Source organism: Chlorocebus sabaeus, chromosome 12, assembly GCF_047675955.1.
Source record: "Chlorocebus sabaeus isolate Y175 chromosome 12, mChlSab1.0.hap1, whole genome shotgun sequence".
Taxonomy (NCBI): domain Eukaryota; kingdom Metazoa; phylum Chordata; class Mammalia; order Primates; family Cercopithecidae; genus Chlorocebus; species Chlorocebus sabaeus.
The window spans coordinates 20,186,836-20,203,844 of record NC_132915.1 but is presented as its reverse complement, the minus strand read 5'-3'; the positions used below and the strand labels follow the sequence as shown (position 1 = coordinate 20,203,844).

At 44.5% G+C, this 17,009-nt stretch overlaps 1 protein-coding gene and 1 long non-coding RNA gene across 2 annotated transcripts in view; one reads left to right on the top strand and one right to left on the bottom strand.

The window, feature by feature from the left end:
• GNA14 (G protein subunit alpha 14) overlaps positions 1 to 17,009 on the bottom strand; it is a 221,024-nt gene that overhangs the window by 24,419 nt on the left and 179,596 nt on the right. The window lies entirely within an intron of this gene.
• Positions 1 to 17,009, top strand: part of LOC119624380 (uncharacterized) — a 73,687-nt gene that overhangs the window by 180 nt on the left and 56,498 nt on the right. Inside the window, exon 2 of the long non-coding RNA XR_005240459.2 lies at positions 10,265 to 10,479. This is a non-coding gene — a long non-coding RNA (uncharacterized lncRNA). The remainder of the gene's footprint in view (positions 1 to 10,264; positions 10,480 to 17,009) is intronic.

Below are 17,009 nucleotides of genomic sequence, written 5' to 3'. Positions count from 1 at the left end.
AGGGAAGAGAACATGGAGCAGTGTTCAGGAAGTCTTATGGGACTTGGTGGACTTAACCTCTGGACACACCTTATGGGCCAATTAGTCACAAGGCTCCTGCTAAGTGCAAGGGAGGCTGGAAAATGTGTTCTTCCCATGTGTTCAGATGGAAGGTGGAATGGGATTTGGTGAACGCAGAGCATACTCTCTACCACTCACAGTCTTGAAATCTCTTTCTCTTTTACCACATTGGTTTCTAACATCTGTATGATACCAGTGTATGCTTTCACGTAGATCAGGGTAAACTGCAGCTGATGGGCCACATCCAGCAGACTGCCTGTTTTTGCTAATAAAGTTCTATGGGAAGACAGCTATGCCTTGTGATATTATGATATTGTCTGCCTGCTTTCAAACCTGCAACAGCAGCGTCAAGCTGTTGAGACAAAGCCAGTATGGTCCACCAAGGCTAAATCACTTATTATCTAGCCATTTACAGAAAATGTTTGCTGACACCTTCTACAAACAGTCCCCAGCTTATGATGGTTTGACTGAACAATTCTCTGACTTACAATGGTGTGAAAGCAGTAACCATTCAGTAGAAACCATACTTTGAGTATCCATACAACCATTCTGGTTTTCATTTTCAGGTCAGTGTTCAATAAGTTGCATGACATATTCAATTCTTCATTATAAAACAGGTTTTGTGTTAGATGATGTTGCCCAACTGTAGGCTAATGTGTTCTGAGTGCATTTAGCAGGCCAGGCTAAGCTATGCTGTTTGGCAGTTTAGGTAAATTAGATGCATTTTTGACTTTTGATATTTTCCATTTATGATGGGTTTATCAGGGCATGATCCCATCATAAGTCAAGGAGCATCTGTATAGACTGATAATTCTAATTAAATGCATCCAAGTAGCACACTGCTGTAGCCGTAATTCCTAATGCATTCATTCATCAAGCATGCGTGTATGCAGCACCCATAAACTTTTTGCCAGGCTTATTCAAGGTAGAAGTATGCAACTATGAAAAAAAATTGTCTTTATGCTCAAACTTCTAGTCTTTATAAGAATGATGGTAAGAGGTGTGCAGAGCGTGGAGAAGCAACCTTTTAAAAATGTATTTAATTAGTGCAAAAAGCAAGAGAATCCCACCTAAGCAAATTTCCCCACTCTTCAGAAGTTTTAAAGGGCAATTCCCAGAAATAATTTAGATTGTGGACCTGCCCTGACTGGAAGCATGTATAGTCATCCACCGCATAATGATATTTCAGCCAACAACAGACTGCGTATATGATAATGGTATGATAGGATGTAAGATTATAATGCAGCATTTTCACTGTATCTTTTCTATGTTAAAATACAGTTAGATACACAAATACCATTGTGTTACAACTGCCTACAGTGTTCAGTACAGCAACATGCAGTACAGGTTTGTACCTTAGGAGCAAAAGGTAACCCAGGTACCTAGACCCGGTAGCCCAGGTGCGTAGTAGGCTAGACCATATGGGCTTGTGTAAGTGCACTCCATGATGTTCACACAATAATGAAATCGCCTAACTTCACATTTCTCAGAGGGTATCCCTGTTGTTAAGCGATGTGTGACTGTACGTAGTAACATTAAATAAAATGCCACCCAATGGAAAATCTTAGAATTGTTCTGATTCCCATTAACAGAATTAACAGAAGTAACCGAATTTTCCCAGTTTCTTTTTTCTTCTTTATAACTTCCTTAAGCAAGCCATGTTATCATGTGCTAGTTCCCCTGAGGTACAATATCACATTGTTTGTTTTTACAAAGTATACGCCGTGTCAATCAACCAGTGGCCAGATGTTTCCAGAGAGGCGGAAATCTAAGACAAGCGTGGAAGGACAGTCCCTACATCCTCCCTGGGGCGCTGCTGACTTTTAAGAGAAACCAGTGGCCTCCCCAATCTTTGAAAAAGGCCTCATCAAGGCAAATCCAAACAAATTTCCCCCCAATTCACTGTCAAACAGGTTTCATACTCAAACCCCAATGCAAAGGGAAGGGAATGTTAGATTCATTAGTTTAACGCCAGCTAGGCAGGTACACCTGAGGCTGAGCTGAAGAATAAATGTTAGGAAACAAAGTTCTTTGATGGCAACACGCCAGAGCATAATCTCCCTCTTGAGAACCCCTCTTAGGCCCAGGCCTCCTTCAGACCCCTACCACTTCCCTGCTCAGACAAGAACTTTAGAAACAAAGAGAACATGAGGCATTGGCAGTAGTTCATGGTACCAGATAGCCTGGAAGCTGGAGCTGGGCCGAAGGACAATTGGAATTCTGGGATTCCATGGGCTTCTGCATCCTTAGGGCATTTGTCCCAGGGCTGCAGGATTCTGGAGCTTTGGCATTCTGGTTCTCGGCTGGTGGGACTAAATAAATTGCCCTTTTCTGTCTCCACCCTGAATTCTTCATGGTCATGGTCTTGACTCTTGATTTACAAAATGGGATACACCAAAGCAAGAAGAGGGGGCTCTGCCTGTGTCTATACACTTCTGCTCCCTGGGGCTTGTGGTCAGCCTCAGTAAAACATCAAGTGATCAGCCTTACCGATGCACAGGAGGCTCTTAATAAAGGGCAGAGACCGTAATCCTCATCTTCATCCATCTCCCTCCCACCTTCCTAAGTGCCTGGGGGCTTACATCCCACCTCAAAGGAATGAAGAAACCTTGCCGATTCTCATTGTTCATGATTCCATATTTGCAAATTCACCTACTTGCTAAAACCTACTTGTCACCTCCGACTCAAACTGATGGCACGTTCACAGTCATTCTCCAATGTGTACAGAGCAGCAAAAAAATCTACGTCACCTGATGCAAATGTTTCCATCTGAGATCGAATTAGTTCTGGTGCTGTAAAAATTGTTCTTCCTATGGTCTATCTAGTGGCCTGTGTTTGGAATTTTCATGCTTGTTTTGGTGGCGATTTTGCTAAGATAGCACTTGATATGGTTTGGCTGTGCGCTCAGCCTAATCACATCTTGAATTGTAGTTCCCTTAATCCCCGTATGTCATGGGAGGGAACTGATGGGAAGTGATTGAATCATGGGGGTGGGTTTTTCCCGTGCTGTTCGCTTGATAGTGAGTAAGTCTCACAAGATCTGATGGCTTTCCAAAATTGACAAATGGGATCTCATCAAACTAAAGAGCTTCTGCACAGCAAAAGAAACTACCATCAGAGTGAGCAGGCAACCTACAGAATGGGAGAAAATTTTTGCAATCTACTCATCTGACAAAGGGCTAATATCCAGAACCTACAAAGAACTCAAACAAATTTACAAGAAAAAAACAAACAACCCCATCCAAAAGTGGGCAAAGGATATGAACAGACATTTCTCAAAAGAAGACATTCATACAGCCAACAGACACATGAAAAAATGCTCATCATCACTGGCCATCAGAGAAATGCAAATCAAAACCACAATGAGATACCATCTCACACCAGTTAGAATGGCGATCATTAAAAAGTCAGGAAACAACAGGTGCTGGAGAGGATGTGGAGAAATAGGAACACTTTTACGCTGTTGGTGGGATTGTAAACTAGTTCAACCATTATGGAAAACAGTATGGCGATTCCTCAAGGATCTAGAACTAGATGTACCATATGACCCAGCCATCCCATTACTGGGTACATACCCAAAGGATTATAAATTATGCTGCTATAAGGACACATGCACACGTATGTTTATTGCGGCACTATTCACAATAGCAAAGACTTGGAATCAACCCAAATGTCCATCAGTGACAGATTGGATTAAGAAAATGTGGCACATATACACCATGGAATACTATGCAGCCATAAAAAAGGATGAGTTTGTGTCCTTTGTAGGGACATGGATGCAGCTGGAAACCATCATTCTTAGCAAACTATCACAGGAACAGAAAACCAAACACCGCATGTTCTCACTCGTAGGCGGGAACTGAACAATGAGATCACTTGGACTCGGGAAGGGGAACATCACACACCGGGGCCTATCATGGGGAGGGGGGAGGGGGGAGGGATTGCACTGGGAGTTATACCTGATGTAAATGACGAGTTGATGGGTGCAGCACACCAACATGGCCCAAGTATACATATGTAGCAAACCTGCACGTTGTGCACATGTACCCTACAACTTGAAGTTTAATAATAATAAATAAATTTAAAAAAAATAAATAAATAAAGTGATGTATTATATTTAAAAAAAAAAAAAAAAAAAAGATCTGATGGCTTTATAAAGGGCATTTCCCCTGCACACACAGTCTTTCCTGCTGCCATGTAAGATGTGCCTTTGCTCCTCCTTCACCTTCTGCCATGATTGTGAGGCCTCCCCAGTCATATGGAACCTCTCTCCTCTATAAATTACCCAGTCTTGGGTTTGTCCTTATAGCAGCATGAGAATGGACTAATATGGCACTAGAGTATAGTGTGACCCTAAGAATGTGATGGCCCTATGGGGGACATACATGTGTCAGATTGGCTTCCTTCAAGAGGACTCAAGATATAATCTCAGGTCATCCCCTACTAGGGAGCTTTCAATGAATTTATCTGACCGCAGGGCCTCAATTTCCTCATTGGTAAAATGAACAGGGGAGGTGGGGGTGGTCTTTTCATCATTAGTATTCTCTAAAGAATGTATTTTTTAATTATAAAGCTTCATAAATATTTATTGTTGTGGACATTCTTTCAAAGTATAAAGGCAAAAGCAGCCACTGTAGTCACTCTTTTTGGAGTGCTCTAAAGCAATCACAACTATACTTAGCTGAGGATGTAAAGGAATGCCACCATTGATAAAGAGGTCTGTTCCTGGGATCCAGGGTGAACACTATTCTAGGATGGCCCTGAAAACCTTGAGGATGACCAATGTGTAGGTCCCTCTCTCTTCTGTGAATCACACATCCTCAAAATAACCAGGAAGACAGCCTCAAAGGCAGTTATTTCCAAAAAATAATATTGCCCCAAACCGTTTTTTCTCTCGTCACACACATGTTCATGAGTCACCCTGGGGCTCTGGACCGCAGGCTGTTCCAGCTCAGATGAACAAGCCAGCGTGCAGCAAAGCTGCTCAGACACTCTCCGAAGCAAGAACCCGAGATTCTCCGAAGCAAGAACCCGAGATTCTTTGTCGTAATCAGGTGCGTAAGGAAACCTGTTGGGGTTAGTACAAAGTGTCTCTCTCTTTAAGCAGCTCGAAGTTATACAGACATTTAACCAAGTCTCCTACTTCCTGTCAAAACATCCCAACCAAGTAACCAGCCGAGCACAGGTAGGTGGTGAGTGACAGATATTTGTGCAAAAATTAGATGTGGTCTCGTGAAGTCCCCACAGCCCAGGAACATTCCACTCAATCTAGTGAGCTCCATGCTCACTATGTGCTGGTCTCGCACCGCGTCCCGGGGGAAGCGGATGTAACTCCACAGAGGCTGACTTGAGAGACATGATCCAGTAAGAGGCTGGACTGCTTGATCCAGAACCCCATAGAAATACATTGGTCCTGTCAGCAGGTCTGAGATAGATGTTTAGCCAAGTGACAAGCTCCAGTATGGCCTTAGGATTCACCAAAGTCACCCCTACTCATGTGATGTGCGAGGCATACAGATTTGCCTTTAAGTGGCAACAAGGATATCTGCACTCCAGATCTTGGTGGAGAATTTAGTCTCTCTGCTGCCTAACTCTTATCAAATTTGGAAACAAATGGTGTCTATGGATGACTTTCCTGAAGTACACACAGCCCAGCGATGCCTTTATAAGCATTTCCAGAGTGGCATATTAAACACAACACTACTCTACAAAACGTGGTACGTATCCTTTAAAAAAGTTCCTTGATCAAATTAGTTTAGGACAAAGTCTGAAAAAGTTACCCAAGATTTTTACTTAACTGCAGAACGGCACACAAGTGTGTGTGTGTGTGTGTGGTGTGTGTATATGTGTATGTGTGTGGTGTGTGTGTATGTGTGTGGTGTGTACATGTGTGTGGTGTGTGTGTGGTGTGTGTATATGTGTATGTGTGTGGTGTGTATGTGTGTGGTGTGTGTATATGTGTATGTGTGTGGTGTGTATGTGTGTGGTGTGTGTATATGTGCATGTGTGTGGTGTGTATGTGTGTGGTGTGTATGTGTGTGGTGTGTGTATATGTGTATGTGTGTGGTGTGTGTGTATGTGTGTGGAGGTGTGTATGTGTGTGGTGTGTGTGTGGTGCGTGTATTATGTGTGGTGTGTGGTGTGTATGTTTGTGTATGTGGTGTATGTGTGTGGTGTGTCTGTGTGTGATGTGTGAATGTGTGTGTGGTGTATGTGGTGTGTGTATGTGTGGTATGTGCGGTGTGTGTGTACGTGTGTGGTGCATGTGTGTGGTGTGTCTGTGTGTGGTGTGTGTATGTGTGTGTGGTGTGCATATGTGCATTTGTGGTGTGTGTATGTGTATGTGTGGTGTGTGTGTGTATGTGTGGTGTGTATGTGTATGTGTGTGGTGTGTGTGTGGTGTGTGTGTACGTGCGGTATGTATGTGTGTTGTGTGAGGTGTGTGTGTGGTATCTGTGTATGTGTGTTGTGTGGTGTGTATGTATGTGTGTGTGGTGTGTTTATGTATATGTGTGTGGGGTATATATGTGTGGTGTGTGTATGTATATGTGTGTGTGTACGGTGTGTGCCGTGTGTGTGTTGTGTGTGTGGCGGGGGTACATGTACCCCTCAGGGCAGGGATCTGCTACGGTCTGAAAGTTTGTGTCTCTCCAAAATTCATACATTGAACTCTAATCCCCAACGTGGAGGTATTAAGAAGCAGGGCTTGTGAGTGGTGACTAGGTCATGAAGTCCTCACGAATAGAATTCGTGCCCTTATAAAAGAGGTCTGAGCTGGGCACATTGGTTCATGCCTGTAAGCCCAAGGACACAGGAGGCTGAGGTAGGACTGCTTGAGGCCAGGAGTTCAAGACCAGCCTGGACAACATAGCGACACTCCCTCATCCATAAAAACAAATAAACAAATAACCAGCCGGGTGGTGTGTGCACCTGCAGTCCCAGCTACTTGAGAGGCTGAGGCAGGAGGATGGCGCCAGTCCAAGGGTTTGAGGTTACAGTGAGCTATGATTGCACCACTGCACTCTAGCCTGGGCAACAGAGCAAGACCCTATTCCTGAAAAAATAAAAAATAAAAATAAAGAGGCCCGAGGGAGCTTGTGTGCCCCCTCTGTCATGTGAAGACACCAAGAAGCAGCCATCTCTAAGGAGCAGACTCTCACCAGACAGCGGATCTGCTAGTGCCTTCATTTTAGACGTCTGCAGACTTCCTGATCCCCAGAACTGTGAGCAGTAAACACGACTGTTTATAAATTACCCAGCCTAAGGTGTTCTGTTATAGCAGCCTGAGTAGACTAAGACAAATCTTAGTCTCTTTTCTTCATTAATGTACTCCCACGTTCCTAGAATGGTGGCTGGCACATCAATACTCTTTGAATGAATAAATGAATCTTACTGAAAATCTTTACATTCAATCAATACTGATAAAATACATTGAAGTCAAGGAGTAATATGCATTAACAAAATGCAACAGTTCATGAAAATGTGCAACTATGCACACCAAACTCTTAACCATTCAGTCACTTAGAAAGATAATGCACATGTTGAAAAACAACAGCAAAAACAGCCATGAAGCTACAACAGGACTCCTTCAACAAATGCAGCATTTAGTGAGAATTTATGGAACTGAGCAAACCTGAGCAATCATAAGCCTGCAGCCACCACGACAAATACAGCAACATGGAGTGGGGAGGCCCAAACATAGCACAGAGCTTTGGATATGCTAGTTTTATGATGAGTTTCCAAAGAGCGGCTTTAGGATACACTACTTGCCAAATACATATAGTTTCAGCGGTAGCCGGGGATCCATTTTCTTACGGGGTAAAACTGCTCCGACTCCAGCAGATTCCATAGCTTGTGAAAGTCAGAAATCTTCCTGCAGTTTCTGCTAATGCTCAGAAGTGAAAGCTTCATGGTTCAGTATCTCTTCTCATTTGCACAGGCACAGAGCTCAGGCTCCTCACCCACTCCGTGCAGCATTCGATCTGTTCAAAATCTTGGATTTCACAAGGAAGAGCCACATTGCCCAGCCTTCCACTGCCTCCATAGTCCCACCCACGTCCCCTGCTCCCTCTCTCTACTTCTCCTGAAGCTTTGGATTTGGTGGCTCCAAAATCTTCACCGTTTCTTACAAGAGTGACTTCCCCTTTCACTCAGACATAAAGGAGGAAGTCTCAGATTCTACCCCTAAACTTGCAAGCCCGATCTACTTTTGTGAACCCCCTTTGTTTTTGGGTGGCCCATCATTCATTCTCTCTCCGTTGGGTTATAGCTGAGCTTGGGAGAATGACCTTTCGCTCAATATGTGCATCTTGGCACACCTGTTAATTCAAGTTTCCTGCTCTCCTGTGGCTAAGTGCCAGGCCACTCAGACTTTGCTGAGCTGTTGAACCTTGAGGGGATTTATCTGATAACAGTGGGGACAGGGAAAAGGAACAGATGAAATTCTTTTATTTTGGTGGCTATGGGGTCATCAGGATTTTTTTTTTTTTTTTGGTAGTGAGACCCCAGGAGTTTTCAGGTTCCTGTTCATTCTGAGACTGTTTCTTCAGCCTGCTTCTTGATTCCATGACCTCACTATAGCCTTTCCAAAAACTCTCTTCTGCAAATGTGAGTCAGTTTATTTCTGTTGCTTAAAACCCAGGAACCTGACTCTCTGCCCCACCAGTAGAGCAAAGGCCTTTCTAATGAGAAGAGTCAGGGTCTACCAAAAAAGTTGTTTTGTTTTTAATGTGACATATCTATTAGCATCTCCCATGAATGTTAAGTTTAGTTTGGGAAATGCCCTAGATGTTCTGGATTTCTGAATCTACTCAAAGTCTGTGGATTCCAGCCATATGGTTTGCATTAGTTTTCTATTGCTGTGCAACAAATTGCCTCAAACTCAGCAGCTTGAAACAATACCTTTTTGATGATCTCAAAGTTTCTGTAGGTCCGAAGTCCAGGCAATGGTATAACTGGGTTCTCTGTGCAAGGTCTCACAAGGCTGAAATCAAGATGTTTGCTGGCTGTGCTCTCATCCAGAGCTCAGGATCTTGCTCCAAGCTCATTCAGGCTGATGGCAGGATCCAAGTCCTCAGGATTGTAGGACTGAGGTCCCTGTTGCCTCATCAGCTGTCACCTGAAGGTCTCTCTCAGCTCCTAGAGGCTGCCCTCAGTTCCTGGCCATGTGGCTCTCTCACAGCATGGCAGCATCCTTCTTCAAGGCTAGCAGAGACTCTCCTTGAACTCTAGATCTTCTTTAATGGGCTGATTAGGTCAGAACACCCAGGATCATCTCCTTTTGATTACTTAAAGCCACTGATGAGGGACTTCATTACGTCAGGACTTCACTTTGTATATCCCATAATCTAATTGGAGTGACAGCCAACACTGTCCTGCCCACACCCAAAGGGGAAGAGATTGTGCAGGAGGTGTACACCAGGGGGTGTGAATCTCAGAATTCTGCCCAGCACATGATCTTGTTCCCAGTCCTCCGGGGAGCAGAACTACCTCTTAACTAGTCCCTTGGCTTATATTTTTAAAGTGTATATGATACCTCATATAGGGCTATTGTTAGGGTTACTGTCTCTGTTCACACGATGCCCCACATAAAGAATATATATTCTTGAAATTAAGAACCACGACCCATTAAACTTCGCTGAGAGACTGGTAGGTTTTGCCCTGTGGTCCATAGGAATCACATGAGTGAACCTGATTCTCTTTTCACTGTAGCTAGTGGGAAGCTTAGAAACAAATATGTGGCTAATTCTAAGTAACTGAGTGAAGTTTATGAGTACTTGTATCTTACAATACCTGTGTTTCATACCCCACAAGCCCCTGCCCAGCCTCACTCTTTCATTTTAATTCAAAAGTCTTCTGGCACTGACTACTATTTTAAGGTAGATAGTCTTATAAGTAGCCTCTAATGTGTTGTATAAGGAAATAGAGTATACATAAAAATGAAATAAAATAATAATAATAGCTAATCTCAACAGAGCCATTATTATGACCACCTAGTATAAGCATTACCACATTTGATCTTTACAACCACTCTAGGAAATAAGATACTTTAATATCCTTATTTAACAGATGAGGAAACAGATGAGGCCTAGAGAAGAGAAGAGATAGTATCAGAACAACCATTCAAGTCCAAGCATGCCTGACCACAGAGCCTAGGCTGTTAACCATCACACTCTATTGATTTAAATACATTTACATTTTAAAGGGAGGAAAGAGGATAGTTGGCTGCCTATGAAACTCTCCAGATTGAAAGAGACCATTACACATATTGTAAAGACCAGAGGAATTGTTTTCTGCACACCTTGCCTAGGGTAAGTACTCTTCTACAACCTAAAACAAAGTGTAGAATTTGATAAGAGCTAAGCCCTGCTTGAAAGTAGAAAAGGGGCTTTCAGAAATAGAAGAAGGGCTTGGAAACAAGTAAGTAAGCATTTTCCTTGGTGAGTTATAAACAGGTATTAGAGAATATCTGACACCAAGACACAAGCACGATGTGACAGTTTCCATATAGAAGACTCTTGAATATTCACCGTGGAACTGAGGAGTAAAGTATGTTCTTTCTAAAACAGAGTATGAAAAACTAGAGTTGATAAGACACATTCTGAAGGCACATCGCTGATGCCAGCCCACATTCTTTAACCCTTACTCCAAAGGATATTATTTATACAATACATATAATATAGTTATTGGAAAATAAATGTTTATTATAGTAAAAATAAATACAATATTTAAAAAATAAATCAGCTAATAATTATTGCCAGAGGTTTGCATCCATATCAATATCAATGTGATGTTTATGAAAACATAAACACTGCTGACTAGTTTACATACTTACCTGGGACCATTAATAGCCTTGACTGGGGACAGCCAGGACTTAGGTTTCATGCCTACGACTCACTAGGATTCACTGTGACTCACGACGCCACGTAGTGGCAGCTTCGACAATTGCAAGTCCATTAACAGAAGCAAGACCCAGGGTGCTTACTTTATACCTAACACCTATAAAGTTTCAGCCAGAACGATGTAGCTAGGTTTTATCTTGAAGTCTATTTCAGAGCTAATATGAAGGTAAGAACCCAGGCATTCTGACCCTTTGAGAGAGTGAGAGCGAGAGTGAGAGAGAGAGAGAGAGAGAGAGAGAGAGAGCGCGAAAGAGAGAGAAAGAGAGAGAGAGAGAGAAAGAGAGAGAAGGGGAGAGAGAGAGAGAGAAGGAGAGAGAAAAAGAGACTTAGAGTTTAGTGGAAGGAGCATCTTTGCTGCAACTTTTCAAGTTAGTAGAATATTATCACCAACACAAAATGCCCCTTGGGGGACTATGTTCTATAAATTCAAATTTTATTAGTAGTCCTTTGAAGTGCATAAAAACTGACAGGAGAACTTAAGTTGCTTCCACTAATTATAAAGCAAATGAGTGGTAAAGGGACTAAGACCCATTGTGCATGCCCCTGAGCTTTCCATAGTACTCCATCAATGTCTTATAGACAGCTCTGTGTGATGGAGTGGCAATGCCCTATCAGAATGTGAGAAAGCAGCCAAGAGGGCAGCTGATTTCCCTTGCACACAAGGACATATGTGAGGTTGTCCTACTCTTTGCACTGAATTTAACTTCATGTTTCCAGAGGCCACATTTCCCATTGACATGCCTTTTATTTCATAAGCACCTTCATCCAGGCTATAGACACCCTCACGCCCAGACTGCCACTCTTCATAAATTTTCAAAATCCTGCTGCGATGGTAATTCAAGTCTAGTTTTGCAGTAGTTCTCCCTCAACACCAAAGCTTACATATTTTTAAATAAAAAAAGTCCCCCTTGGCTCGCAGAGAATCATCCAACAACATTCCTTACTCTGCTTTTTTTTTTTTTTACTTTTTCTTTTTTCTTGGTGTTTCACTTTTCCACTCTTTTCAATTGCTTGAAAAACTCTTAAGCACACCGCAACCAATATTTGGGTCACAGCTTGCTTTAATGATGTGCTTTCGAAATGGTGGTTTTAATCCTGGATGAAATTTTTGTTGTTGTTTTCCTTTTGCAGTGATAACCCACAGGCATTTCTGCCTGGGATCGGGATCATAATGAGGAGAACAGGGCACCCCAGAATTCCTAAGGGCCTCCTTATTAACACCCCAGCCTTGCGATCCTCAGAGCATATGTCCTGGCTTTCCTCTAGATGGCACTGTGGAGCAGAAGCGACTGTCTCAGGGACCTGCATCTTCCTCTATCAGCCATTACCCACTTCTCTGCAGGTGAAACCAGACCCAAGTGCACAGATTTGAAGAGGAAAACAAAGTCTCCTGGGAACTCCTTGCAGCCTGGGGGGAATGTGGACGCAGTGGATGTTCTGTCTGGGTAGCAGTGTGGCGGGCTAGGAATGGGCTGGCCATGTACGCCTGAACCTGCGGTGTGCTTCTGATGGATTAGCGACTGGTGAGAAGACCCCATCACAGTGGGGCACAGTTAGTAAAAGTTCTGGATTTAGTTAGCCCAGATATCAAAGTCCCATCAGAATATGGTTGCCAAAAAATAAAAATACAGGATACCAGTTAAATTTGGATTTTGGATAAATAGCAAACGCTTTTTTAGTGTAAGGATGCCCCACGTATTTGAAGAGAACTTACACTGAAGTCTCTTCTCAATTTACTGTACTGTTTTCCTAGAGTAAAGATACTAAAAGTATCTGTGCACTTTTGTATCAGAGATTGTTTATCAATATCGAGGGCTTTTCTCTGGCTTTCAAAGCAAATTTGGCATTAGCAGGGCCACATCCTGAGGGGACACAGCAGCAATCGGTGTCCTTTTATTCCTGAACAGTATCTCCACTGTGCTTTCCAGACTTCCACAAAGTCCACCTCTCTGCAGAACCTAAGCTCCTTTTATCACAAGCTGGAGGGGAGGAGTTGCCCTCTTCTCCCCCTTAACCCAAGACTCTAGCCCCACCTCCTCATGGCACTCTGTCACCAACAACAGGTCCTCCCCACTGTCATCACCCTCGGTCCCTCACTCATGATAAAAAAAATAAGGGACGTACACGACAATGTGAATGTACTTCATGCCACTGAATTGTACACTTTAAAATGGCTAAAGTGGCCGGGCGTGGTGGCACGCACCTGTAACCCCAGTTACTCAGGAGACTGAGGCACAAGAATCACTTGAACCCGGGAGGTGGAGGCAGCAGTGAGCTGTGATCATGCCACTGCCCTCCAGCCTTGGTGACAGAGTGAGATCCAGTCTCAGGAAAAAAAAAAAAAGAAAAAAGGAAAAAAGAAAAAAGGCTAAAATGGCAAATTTTATGTTAGGTATATTTTACCACAATGAAACATACGGAGCAGGGGGATTGTCTTACTGTAAGACCGCCTGCAGCTCAGCCCAAGCCCGGCCTGCCCTCATCTCAAAGTCTTCTGCAATGTCCTCCTGCCTGAGGAATCCAGGCAAAATGACGCCTGGCCTCGCCTCCTGTCTGCTTCCATGTGTTCCTTCGTGAGCTGTGTGCAGACCCAGGATGTCTCTCTTTGCAACTTCCTCCCCCACATCCGTCCCCAGGCACTGCCTCTCGCCTCAGGAGACCCCACTGCTCTGAGGCCCTCATCTCCAAGGTCCTACCCGCAAGCTCTTTCCTGAGCTCTCGTCTGTCAGTCCCACTTGCAGGGGAGGCTGGGCCCCTAATTTCTGCTATTTATATTAGCAATGCCTGATCTCTCGACAATTTCATTTTTTATTTTCCAAATGTCAAATGAGCTTCTCAGTAGCCAAGCATAATAATGTGTCCTTATTTGACCCCAAACTCCCCTGACTTCCAGGTACAAAGCTTTCTCACAGCCCATGGGACCTAAAAAGTGCCTTTTATCCTCCTGGCATCTCTCGCCCATCATCTGCCAGGCATTCTGTGCCCTGCCCATCCTGCTACCCCACAGTAGCCAGACAGAGGAGACCAGTTTGTGTCCTGGTGCGGGCACCAATGGGTCTCGTGGATCCCCTATAGCTCCATGCACTTCTCAGGGACAAGTTCATTTCCTTCTCTGATTTGGTTTTCCTGTTCTTTTTCTCCCATCCTCCAAACCTCCCATCAGAAAAATTCTTCCAAACTCTAGTGAGCCGAATCGTGTCTCCGTCAAATTATGTCCTCCTGGAACCTCAGAATTGTTGGAAAGATGGTCTTCACTGATGTCATTGAAGTAAGGATCGAGATAAGGTCACACTGGATTAGGGTGGACCCTAAATCTGATGAGAGTGTCTATAAGACACAGAAGAGGACAGAGGAAGACACAGGGCAGAGGCCGATATGAGGATGGAAGCAGAGACTGCAGTATTGTGTCTGCGAGTCGAGGAATGCCAAGGGTTGCTGGCGACCAGCAGGGCTGGGAGAGAGGCACGGGAAAGATTCTTCCTCGGAGGCTCCAGAGGGAATCAGCCCTTCCGACACCTTGATTTCTGACTGCTGGCCTCCTGACCTCCGAGCCACCCAGTTTGTTAAGACAGCTCCAGGAAATTAGTACACAAACCAATTGGCAAAACTCTCGACAGACGGGGACCAATGACCCAGCCTTGGCTGGGAGGGTGTCTGCAAGCGACTGTGATGGACTGGAGTCCCTACAGGTCCTCACGGGAGCTCCTAGGAGAGAAAGGGGTCTGGGGACGAGGACACAGGAAGGAAAGGGAAAGAAATGAAGGGACCAAAAACCATCTTTAGCCAGACCTGCCCCCTGACTACGCCTAGGCTATGGGGGATGGAAAGGGTATGCCCAAGAATGAAAAGAACGAAGTGCATTATCACCAGCACAGACTGTGGGGCATGGACGGAAGAGCAGGGGCCAGGTCCAGTGTCGCTTTGTTTTTTTGTAAATTGGATTTATAGCACCTCTCCCTTACAGGTCTCACCACAAAACCACACCAAATCAACCCAGTGGGATCACAGACATCAAGGGCTCAGAAAATAAGGTATAAAGTTAATTTGTGAACCCTAAAGCTATTCTCTAACTCAATTTATCTAAGGGAGACAGTTCCATTAGCTGTGATAAGTGGCAGATATCCAGCCTTCACTTGTGCCAATCAGTCACTGAACGATGGGCCTTTATGAGTCCCAGGTGGGTCCCCAGCAGGCTCTCACCAGGCCCCCACGGAGGGCTGCAGGGGGTGGCATCCGCACTGTGAGTGCTGCAAAACTTGGCTGTCCAAAGTGAACCCCTCACCAGCCACAGCGCACCAGCACGGGAGCAAGGGAGTTTGCTAACAATGCAGAATCTCAGCCCCCACCAGATAATGACTCCAAAGCTGCGTCTTAGCAAGATCCCAGGTAGTTCATTTGCATGGTAACATCGAGAAGCTCTGGAATAAAACATGGGCTTGGCCTCGAAGGTGATTCTCACAACATCCCTCTGGAACAAAATTATTATATTCTAAAAAGTAAAAAACGGGACTCAGAAAGCTTGGGCAACTTGCCTGATGTCACACAGCTTATAAGCAATTGGGTGGGATTCCATGTTTGATTCCAAACTCATCTTCTTAGCCTCGCTCACCATCTTTATCAGAAGGGGTAGTTGACAACATGGGGATCCTATATCATGATTCTGTCATAAGGATCAGTTAGGAAGTAAATCATGAGGGATACAGTCCTTGTAGCTTTATACTCACGTTTATTTTAAGGTATTGACAATACATACCCCCTAAACATGCTTCTTTCAAATCAGTATGCATTTCCATGTTAGAATTCCTTGAACAAATAATAGCATCCCAGCAAACCATCTTTCCCTAAGAAAGGCCCCGCGCTTTCTGATATTCTCCTGAGCAAGCGTAAAAGCCAAAGAAAGTATATATTGTGTGCTTTTGAATTCTTGGCATACAATGTATAATAAGCACATACCTTATTGTGTGCTTTAAGAATGTACGGATTCCTCTCTTATATGATTGCTTTCTACATGCTTTTTTGTTGTTGTTGAGAAACTTCTATTGGGGGTCAAGGCAAGAGGTGGGTGTATTAAATCACATGGTTGCTACCGAGGGCTTTTAGGCTGAGACCACTTGTCCAGCCTGCATAGACAGGATTTTCTGAGTATGAACATGAGCTTAGCAGCATGAGTAAGACTTCTCTTAAATCACTACCGAGAAGTAAATTTTATCTAGAAACATGACATTTTAATCAGATGTTCACCAGTCTTTGCCCTGCAGCTCTTTGTCCCTGGGCATGTGTTCAGACAGACTCGGCAGCTGTGACTCTCAGACAGGCAGTAATTTTCCTCTGGGAGCTCCCGGGGGCTCAGGGCGCGTTGCTGGAATACCAGTGAGGGGGGAATCCTGCTGTGGTCACAGGCGCAGTGGCTCTTGCCTGGGAGGCTGACTGGACGCTCCCCCATTCGTGGTCCTTTTTCCATTCTCCCAGCTTTGGTTAGAAATGACTCAAGCTCAGGCCGGGCACAGTGGCTCATGCCTGTAATCCCAGCACTTTGGGAGGCTAAGGCGGGTGGATCACGAGGTCAGGAGACCAAGACCAGCCTGGCCAACCTGGTGAAATCCCATCTCTACTAAAAATACAAAAATTAGCTGGGCATTGTGGTGGGTGCCTGTAATCCCAGCAACCCAGGAGGCTGAGGCAGAAGAATCACTTCAACCCGGGAGATGGAGGTTGCAGTGAGTCGAGACGGAGCCACTGCACTCCAGCCTGGGCAACACAGCGAGACTCCATCTCACGGAGGGGGTAAAAAAAAAGGAAAGACTTAGCTCATCCTTTCTGCCCCTCGACCCCTGACTCTGTCATCCCCTCTCACCACCACCCCTGCCTCACCTTTTCAGGTTCAGGGAGAACTGGCAGCTTTAAACCCCCCACGGTCCTCAGATGCGCAGTCACCAAGTTCCTCCACCAGAGCTGCTGCACTTGGTCTTCCCCCGGGGGCTCCGTGCCTCTCCAGCAGAGGAGTAACCCACAGGAGCTCTCTCTTCTAAGGTGTCTCCAACCCAAGGG